This window comes from Callorhinus ursinus, unplaced genomic scaffold (genome assembly GCF_003265705.2).
Source record: "Callorhinus ursinus isolate GAN/ISIS: 27379988/994484 unplaced genomic scaffold, GSC_fseal_2.0 scaffold27, whole genome shotgun sequence".
Taxonomy (NCBI): domain Eukaryota; kingdom Metazoa; phylum Chordata; class Mammalia; order Carnivora; family Otariidae; genus Callorhinus; species Callorhinus ursinus.
In genome coordinates this window covers 2,047,578-2,058,278 of record NW_027397089.1, presented here as the reverse complement: position 1 = coordinate 2,058,278, position 10,701 = coordinate 2,047,578, and positions in this window count along the sequence as shown.

Genomic DNA, 10,701 nt, shown 5'->3' with positions numbered 1-10,701 from the left:
ATACCCATCACCTGGTTACCTCACCCCCCGACCCCCCTCCCTTCTGTAAACCTCAGTTTGGTTCCCAGAGTCCAGAATCTCTCATGGTTTGTTTCCCTCTCTGATTTCTTCCCTTTCAGTTTTCTCTCCCTTCCCCTGTGGTCCTCCGAGCTATTCCTTATGTTCCACATATGAGTGAAACCATATGATAATTGTCTTTCTCTGCTTGACTTATTTCACTTAGCATAATCCCCTCCAGTTCCATCCATGTTGATGCAAATGGTGGGTATTCATCCTTCCTGATGGCTGAGTAATGTTCCATTGTATATATGGACAGCATCTTTATCCACTCATCTGTTGAAGGGCATATCAGCTCCTTCCACAATTTGGCTATTGTGGACATTGCTGCTATGAACATTGGGGTGCACGTGCCCCTTCTTTTCACTACATCTGTATCTCTGGGGTAAATACCTAGTGCAATTGCTGGGTCATAGGATAGCTCTATTTTTAATGTCCTGAGGAACCTCCATACTATTTTCTAGAGTGGCTGCACCAGCTTGCATTCCCACCAACAGTGGAGGAGGGTTCCCCTTTCTCTGGATCCTTGCCAACACTTATTGTTTCCTGTCTTGTTAATTTTTGCCATTCTAACTGTTTTAAGGTGGTATCTTATTGTGGTTTTGATTTGTATTTCCCAGATGGCTAATGATGTTGAACATTTTTTCATGTGTCTTTTAGTCATTTGTATGTCTTCTTTGGAGAAGTGTCTGTTCATATCATCTGCCCATTTCTTGATTGGATTATTTGTTTTTTTGGATGTTGAGTTTGAGAAGTTCTTTATAGATCTTGGATACCAGCCCTTTATCCATAGTGTCATTTGCAAATATCTTCTCCCATTCCGTGAGTTGCCCCTTAGTTTTGTTGACTGTTTCCTTTGCTGTACAGAAGCTTTTTATCTTGACAAGGTCCCAAAAGTTAATTTTTGCTTTTGTTTTCCTTGCCTTTAGAGGCATGTCTTAAAAGAATTCGCTGTGGCCAATATTGAAGAGGTTATTGCTTATGTTTTTCTCTAGGATTTTGATGGATTCCTGTCTCATATTTAGGTCTTTCATCCATTTTGAGTTAACTTTGTGTATGGTGTGGAATGGTCCAGCTTCATTCTTCTGCATGTGCCTGTCCAATTTTCCCAGCACCATTTATTGGAGAGATTGTCTTTTTTCCACTGGATATTCTTCCCTGATTTGTTGAAGATCAGTTGACCATGGAGTTGCCAGTCCATTTCTGGGGTCTCTGTTCTGTTCCATTGATCTATTTGCCTGTTTTTGTGCTGATACCATGCTGTCTTGATGATCACAGCTTTGTAATATAGCTTGAAGTCAGGCATTGTGATGCCCCCAGCTTTGGTTTTTTTTTTTTTCAACAGTCCTCTGGTGACTCAGGGTCTTTTCTGGTTCCATACAAATTTTAGGATTGTTTGTTCCTGCTCTGTGAAAAATGTCAATGGTACTTTGAGAGGGATTGCTTTGAAAGTGTAGATTCCTCTGGGTAGCATAGACATTTTAACGAAGTTTATCTTCCAATCCATGAGCATGGAATGTTTTTCCATCTCTTTGTGTCTTCCTCAATTTCTTTCATAAGTATTCTGTAGGTGGGGTGCCTGGGTGGGTCAGTCGGCTAAGCATCTGCCTTTGGCTCAGGTCATGATCCCAGGGTCCTGGGATCGAGCCCCGCATCGGGCTCCCTGCTCAGCGGGGAACCTGCTTCTCCCTCTCTCTCTGCCTGCTGCTCTGCCTACTTGTGTTCTCTCGCTCTGTCAAATAAATAAATAAAATCTAAAAAAAAAAAATAATAAGTGTTCTGTAGTTTCTAGAGTATAGATCCTTTACCTCTCTTGTTAGGTTATTCCTGAGTATCTTACAGTTTTTGGTGCTATTGTAAATGGAGTCAATTCCTTAATTGGAGAAGGGCATTCTTAATAAGGAACATGAGGTCGAGGGGGGCACCCTAAAATATTTGGCCTGAAAGGTTTTGAAGCCAGGAGGAGACATGTAGTCTTCTCCGGAGAAACATTTCATGAGAGGATGCAGGTACTATATCAGTCTTTCTTAGTAAGTACTGGTCAGTGTGCTTTCCTTTACAATCTGTCCGTCTCTAAAAATATAATGAAAGAACCAAATGTAGATTAAGAAACCTGGCCTGATCTGGAATGTTAACGTTAAGTGATGCCTGGGTACATGTTTGGTCTTATGACTATATGACCAAATACACTGCAAAGTTGCAGAAGTGTAAGGAGGCCCTTGGACTGGGGACATCCACAAGCAAGGGAGACCTTTCTGATCTAGGAGAGCAATTGTTAATTAACCCTTCTAGAAATCTATGCCTTGATCATAGGATTTTGTCCTTTTTTGAAATAATACAAGGGAAAATAACACATTAAGACTAATCAAGCATTAACATTTTAGTATCCTATAAGAATATCTATGTGTGTCCCCTCCAAGCCTCCAGCCATCACCATTTTCCCCACCCACACCCCCCTCACTGCCCACCTACATATATATACAAATACTTCTGGGGATGATGAGCATGAGAACTTCAGGAACATTGCCAGGCAAAGAAGGAAGAAGGTGAAGTAGGAAGATGAAGAAAAATTAAGGGCCACCAGGAAAGGGTAGTCCAGAGAGGAAACATTTCTTCATATATTGTTGACGCTGAGAATTTCTTTATTAAAATATTTTATTCAGGAGGCTCATTTTTATGGAATGCATAAAGAATATTGATATGAAAAGGAAGAATATAATAGGATCTGGATTGAAAGGTCATACTGATCTCCACTTGCACAAAATTCAGAGTAATATTAGTTCTTTAGTGGGGATAACTGTACTGGGCAACTATTACTCTCCTTTTTGCTATTCTTGTTTTCAAAATGCATTACCCTCAATTGCACTGCAGGTGGCAATCTTAGACATCTTTCCAGTTGTTAGTGTACCAGGAACTATACCATTTTATTTACCTACACAATTTACAATTACTAATGATTTTTTTCATTACTTTTGAAAGACATTCTTTAAATACATTTAGCTTTAGGCAAATATTACTTGCTTATTTTTGTTGGGGAGCATTTTGGAAATGTGACCAGTGCAAGCTTGAATCAGATAATTACAACTGCATTTCATTCCCCATTATTAAGAATATGTGAAAAATCATATTTTCTACTTTTTTTTCATTTTAAATACCAGTCAAACCTGGACCTTGGACCTTATAAGCACAGCTTTCATTCCTGTGAAATTATATATATATGTGTGTGTGTGTGTGTGTGTGTGATTTATATATATATATATAAAATATATGATTACATAATAGTTCCCCAAAGCTTTTGTTGATTGGAAATTCTTGTTTCCCTCCTATCCGGCCATTAGACAAGAAGTCCCCCATTCTCGGACAGCTGTTCTATAGAACCGGTTCCTTGATAAGGGAAGAAAGCTAAGCAATTGTATTTGTATTGCTATATGAGTAACATAGGAAGTGAATGCTTTAAAAAGTCATTCATTTTAGATGAAATAAATGCAATTTGGAAGTTTCTGCAAATCTCCAAATGGTTTTCAGTGACATATGATGTGACTTGATAGACTATTTATGGGTCTTCTGGGTTTTATAATATTTGATATTATAGTCGCTCTTTCTTTATGTTAGTTTTTCCATAGATATATGTGAAAACTTCGATGGGCTATTTATCATCCAATGATATTTTCTCAGTCTCAAGAGATAATTCAGTTTGGAAGATCATAAATTTATTAGTATGTGCTCTGTGGTACTCCAGATGTACTGTTATTTTTCTTAGTAAATTCCCAGTTAAATGTTTATCATTAAACTGTAAGGGATTAGTATAATTTTACTTTCTTCCTACTCCAGTTTTCCTTTATTAGAAAATTCTTATTGAATAGAAATAAATGGCAGTTTTTGGAAGAAAAGTAGCTCATTATGGCAAATAATTGGCAAGCATGTAAGAAGAAAATTACATTAGTTGAGATTTTTAATGATGCCAGGAAGAGCTAAGGGGAGTCATTGGGAGTGGACAAAGAAACATAAATTAGGAGAGGATATTGTCTCTCCATCTATATCATCTGTGACTGCAAGTCCCAGTGCTTATAAAGCTGGAGTGTATAGCAAACCTCATTGGATAACAGCTCAACATCACTGGAGATAAAACCAGAGTTCAAAATATCCACTTTCTGCAGGTCCTCTACCTCCTTCCCTACACCAAAACCCACAGCAGTTCCAACTGGATCTGTCTGCTTTCGTTCCCACTCACAATGTACCCAATAGGTAGGCTTTCGCTCTGAACCATACTAGAACTCACTCAATATGATCATAAAGAATCTCCTTTGACTTCAATACCAATTACTGGTCCAGTCAATTATGGCCTCCATAGCAGGGTTGGACACATTAAGAACATAAGTCACATGTTGCACCAACCTTATTCAGAAGAAGTCCTCTTAGAGCTGCTCTCATAAGAACATCCATGGATTCATCCAGTATAGGAATATACCACTCTTTATAACAAACAGAAACATTTTATGGTAATAAACTTAGATGTGTATATGTGATTATTTTTTCCAAGTTTGTTTCTTAGGGCCCCAACTATAATTACTGGATCAATCAATAGTCATTTGTTAAGTACCTGAAACTCTTCATTGCTGTAAAAGTATATATAATTTAATATCAAATGAGAAAGTAAGATATAAGAAGATATATTCAGGAAGCCTTCCATGACATTGCTCCCTTCATAACTGAATATTTTTCTATTTTTCTCATAGTCATCTTCACAGCATAGAAATTGACAGCTCCCTTGTCTTTATTCCTTACCAGACTAGTATGAGCTTCATGTAGTCAAGGACTGTGTCTGTTGTATTCACAAATGTCAGGCATTTATACAGCAAATATGCAATAAATTGTTTTTGACTGACTGCTTGAATAAATGTGAGTAACTAGATGCCTAAGGATGCCAAACTAGAACAACTTTATATTCTTTAAATATAGAACTCTAGTCAGATTTAAATCTAGCAACATTCTATGGAATTTTCTTTTCCTGATTTTTTATCTGACATTCAACTACCTTGATGCTTAGAGGCCAATATATTTTTTAGTAGAATGCTTCCCTAGTTTAAAATAAAAATGACATATAAGATCCTGTGACAGAAATTCAATTTATAGCAATATTTATATTATTAACACCTAGAATATTCCTCCTACATAATTGTTGAAATATTTATTTTGAAATATATATCTACATATATACTATTTAGAAACATATCTACCACTTACTGGGAGGTAAGTAATGTTCTAAATAAACATTTACTTAGAAATGTGTGTGTTGTGTGTGTAGTAACCATAAAAAGAAAATCCTGTATTTTTTATTATTACGGTATCAGTTTGGCGATTCACAATGATATAAAACATTTGACCAAATCACCGGTGAATGTCTGTCCAATACTATTTTAAAATTAAAATACTCTTACATGTAAATGTATAGTAGAAAATCAAGACACAATTTCTAGAAAGGACATTGAGGCTAAAGATAGAAAGCATTGCCCTTTGCAACATCAGCAGTTGTATTTGCAGCCCATGTTTCTTTTGTCATTACCCCATTTTAAAACAATATCTTTTGTCACTCAATTACATTGGTAAATTCTTCAGATAGCCAATTTCACAGCTCTCTCTGGAGATGTGTTGGAGCTCTGAGTCACTGAGGTTTAGTTTGAATATTACATATTTTCTTTACATTGATACTTTTTAAATAGTGGACCATCATACCTAAATTTTTGTCTTTTCAAATGAAGCCATGTCAAATAATGGTAATGATGCAGCATTAATTTTTGTTCTAATTTGTATGCATAATGATCTTCTATTGCTTGAATGTGAATGTAATATTTTGTTGTTATATTTCCTGGTGCTGCGGGAGAACAGGTTTTTGTTTGTTTTTTTGTTTTTACATAAATAAATAGGGATGTTATTGGATGCCATCTTCCCATAATGGTGTTCCAACAAAAAACAAAACAAAGCAGAACAGTCCACTCATCTTTGGGTGTACAATTTTTCATTTATGTTACCTGCCTTGCCAATTTAAATAGACAATTCCTATAATTAATGAGAATGTTCTTGTGCTTTCTAAAAAGGTGACTTAAATCACAATAATTTAACCTATGCATGATTTGATATAATAGGAAGTTATAATCTTTATTAAGCAATTCTGTAAAATTTTACATTCATAATCAATACCTTTTTATTCATTCTTGTAGATCAAAACATAAAGGGAATATCCAAGAAAGTCAAAAATAGTTAAAACAACAACGATTTATATAGCTCATGATTGTGGTTAAGCCAGCAATGTGGACTGGACTCAGCTGGGTGATTTCCTACTGGTCTCAGCTTGACTCACAAGTTCAGATGAACTATTTTGACAAGGAAGGTAGCTAACTCTTCACTGGGGTTGTCGGGATGACTGGGCCTTATGTCTCCAGTAGGCTAGGTTGGGCTCTTTCATTGAGTAGCGTTGTCAGGGCTCCCAAGAGCAGCAAGAGAGGGCAAGTCACAATGCACAAGCAATTTTCAAGTCTCTGCTTGTTTTATGTTTGCTGCTGCTTGTTGCTGTCTTTTTAAAAGTATTAATTAAAAGTATTAATTCATTTGTAATTACTACTGATATTAAACAACTTGTTGGTAGATTAAACTGCAAATGTTTCTTTCTCTTATGTTGCAAATTTTTGACAATTTAGCTCAGCTCCATGATATTAAATACTTTATTTTTATAATATATAAACTTACTTATTCTAGACATTTCATTATCAGTTTATATTTTTGGGTTCATGGATTGAGAAATTAAACATTTTTAAACATTTGGCTCAGATGGTGCTATATAACATTGAATTATATGATTCTCAATCTCTCAAGGACAAAATATATATATATAATATCATCAGTAAGAGTTGAATTTTGTCCTAAAAGAGTAGATTGCTACTGTCAACAGAACCCCCAATTTTTCTCTTAGAATATTTTAAATGATTCATTACACTGACCTTAGTGAATAGCTGATGTTGTATATATATACATATGTAACTATCTAAAAATAGTCCCCTTGTGGGTCTACCTTTATTGAAATGATTGATCTGTGTTCTAAATATTTTGGAGTTCCCTTTCTTGGAATTATTTTCAGAATTCTGAAGCCGTGTACTTAGAAAACAAAAACAAGAACAGAAATGTTTATCATACAGCCATAGACTACCTATTTGTTTTTCTTTGTGTTTTTTTTCCTCCTCCTACTTTCCTGAGTCCATTCAATGCGGTCCTTCTGTCCAGAAGCCAATGTCAAAGGATCCTCAGGAAATGGCCTGGTGGAAATGGACTCTGGAGCTAGACTGAAGTCTGGCAAGCCTTAAATGAGTGTGTGATCTTTCTGCCCACTTCATCCATTTCATTACTTAGCCCCATGCTCCAGTGAGAGCCTATCAGCTGTAAGTAACAAAAACAACTCCAACTTAAGCAAAAACAAAGTAAAACAAAAAGGAATTTATTGGAAGTTCAAAGAAAGAAGGTCAAGAATCTAAGCCCTTCCCAGAACCTCAGGGTTAGAACTGGGCCTCAGAATTTCTTTTCCCCCATCTTAGTCTCATCTCTATTTCTCTCTGCCTGTTAACTTACTCTCCTGCTGCAGCCAAATTTCTCCACTCAGGCAGGAAGAATGACCAGCAGGACTCCTGTGTTCATATTATATCAACTTGGCGATCACAGAGGAAGGAAGGATTTGGACTGAGGTTTCTGTCATCCATTACCTTTGATTACTCTGGCTTCAGAGCTGGAGAAGCTTATTATCATCATTAAATACAAATTATTGAATTTTACTGCATGCCAGGTACTGTTCTGTGAGCTCTCCATGATTAAGTAATTTAATTCTCACAGGAACTATTGGAGACAATCATATGAAGTAGATATAATTCTGCATTATGTGCATTTTACAGATGAAAGAAATGAAGAACAAAAAGATTAAATAACTTCCAAATTCGCACAGCTAGTAAGTGGTAGAGCCATGGTTCAATATAAGGAAGGCTGCTCCAGGGGTGATGCTCTAGTCACTCTGCCATGGTTTGTGGGTTTTGGGCAAGTAGTGGTTGGATGTTTCCCAAATTTCTACTAGACCCCTTCTGTAGTTCTATATAACCAACAATGGTTCCTCTTTGAAAAGACTGAATTGGAAATACATTTATCGGGTTTTTTTTTGTGGATTTTTTTTAAAACATTCAATTTAGGACTCAGAATTAGAAAACAATTAACCTCAAGTTTATCTGGATAGCTGGGGAATAAAAGGACTAAATATAATTTAGACTGGAGAGTAAATGATCATGTAAAGCAAAGACCTGTCAAAAACTCTTACAATGGATTCATTTCACCTTCATAATCAAAATTAGCCCTATTTGAGCTTTGTGTTATTTCTTGTTCCTTGTGTGGGCATTATCAGTTTTATAAAGGGTATTGATTTTACTGTGATTCTATGAAGAAACAGCACAAGTACTTTGTATTACTGGGTATAAATAAAACATTCATAAGTAGTGACATGACTTATAGTAATTTATAAATTAAAGTTCCATATTGTAGAGCAAATTCTTTGAATTATAGAGCAACAGGATTTTGCACCTTTTGAAATATGGTATTGTGGAGCAAGCTAAATTTCCATAAACAAGGGAGTTAATTTTCCTGTCAACTCCTTTTTACCTTTGATTTTTTTTTTTTGTCAGCTGATATGTAACTTCTCTATTTTATTTGAGCCACAGAGAACCTCCCAAGCTCCTCATTATAAAAACTCTTGTTATCAATGAAGAGGCTAGAAAGAGGTTGTGTGGGTTAACAACGCTGTCTCGCTCACTTCTTGGGCTTTTTCGCCAAGTCCAAGAGCAATGCCTTTTTTTTTTCGTAAATCATTGTTCTTAGTTAAAGAGAAAGTAAAATCCCTTTAGAAACTAGTCATTGCTCTTAAGATATCATAAACAATGATAAAGAAGCAAACTCTGATAATCTGAGGTGAATTTTTGGCTGAAGACATTACTCGTCTATAACCTCAAGAGACATTATTATTCAACTTTGTATACAGATGGTGTTGGGAAGGCCAGATGGGTTCACTTTAAGAAGAGAACAATTTTTTTGTTCTCTATACAGGCTTGTGCAAATCAAAATTAATACAGGATACCAAAGGACATATTTGTAGGCATGTGTCTAGAGGTTCTAATAGTACAGAAATTTCTCCTATTTTTTCCCAAATTATTTATTGATCATGTGTTATATGCTTTGAGCCATGTCAAATATTGGCCCTGCCCTCAGAAGAGGGAGAAGATTAACATTTTTTGATTTACATCTCTGGGCTAGAAATTGTCATTCATTCATTCAATACATTTATTTTCAGAGCAGGGAACCGAGCAGTGAACTAGGGAGACAATGTCCCTGGTATCAAGGAAATTATGTTCTAATAGAAAAGGCCGAACACAATCAGTGAATAAGATAATTTGAGATAATACTACGTGCTATGAAGAAAAATTTAAAAGTGTGATATGACAGAGAGGGGTAACGAAGGGGACACTTGAAGTCGATAAAGGCATTTTGGAGAAGAAAATATTTGTGTTGAATCCTGAATGTGAAGAAGGAAATAGCTTAAAGGAAGAGTATTCCAATAACAGCAAGGCAAAGACTCTGAGATTTATATGCCGTTATCTCCTTCAATCCTCATCAGGTTTCTGTGAACAGTATAGTATTAGCCAAATTTTACAGACAGCAAAGAAACACAGAAGTAACTTATGTAGGGTCTCTCACTCAGTAAGCATGATGCCATGATATGAGCTCAGGGTTATCTTGCTCTTTCTGCTACCCATGCTGTTTCATCGGGACTAGAGCACTGACTAAACACGTGTAACAGGAAGGAATTCCAAAGGGGAGGAAAAAAAAGGTTCCTGTTCTAAACATGGGCTAAAAATATCCTAGGTGGTCCTGACTCTTCATTTCCTTTCTACTAAGAAATATACAAAGACTTACACTTGTCCATTTATTGATTCATGCATTCAATAGATATTTTTGAGTGTCTACAGGATGACTATAGCATGTGTGAAAAAGAGTTTGGAATACATTTGTGATGAATAGTGTGAAGTACTTCCTTCAAGAATTTGAAAGTATACATTTTTTTCATATATCATTTAGGAATTCTAGCAGTATAATTTATTCTGCCAAAAGTTACATGGAAGAAAATAAGTCATTAGAATCTGAAAGTTTTCTCGTCAGTTGGCTGGAATTTGTCTCTGGCATTTAATATCTGACTCAGTATTTGTAAACAAATGAAGCCAACCCTTTTTTATCCTTCTTATGGGTATGATTAAAAAAGTATAGTTGGGATCTTTTCATTGGTTTGTAGAGCAAAATAGCATTTTATAAGGCTATGATATATATATATATGATTTATAAGACATCTAATTATTTCATTACTGGGACTGTCTCTGAATTCTGAGAAATGCCAAAGGAGCGACTCAAACATCTTCAGTGCAGCCTATCTAGGTCTACCACTGCCAATTAATTCTTTTTCTGCTGTGATTTCTGGCTTATTCTGGCTAACGGCTAGGTAGGACAATGGTTCAGCAGAAACAACAAAAGCATGCATTCCTATTCATTTCCCTTAAATATAAAGATGCCCTG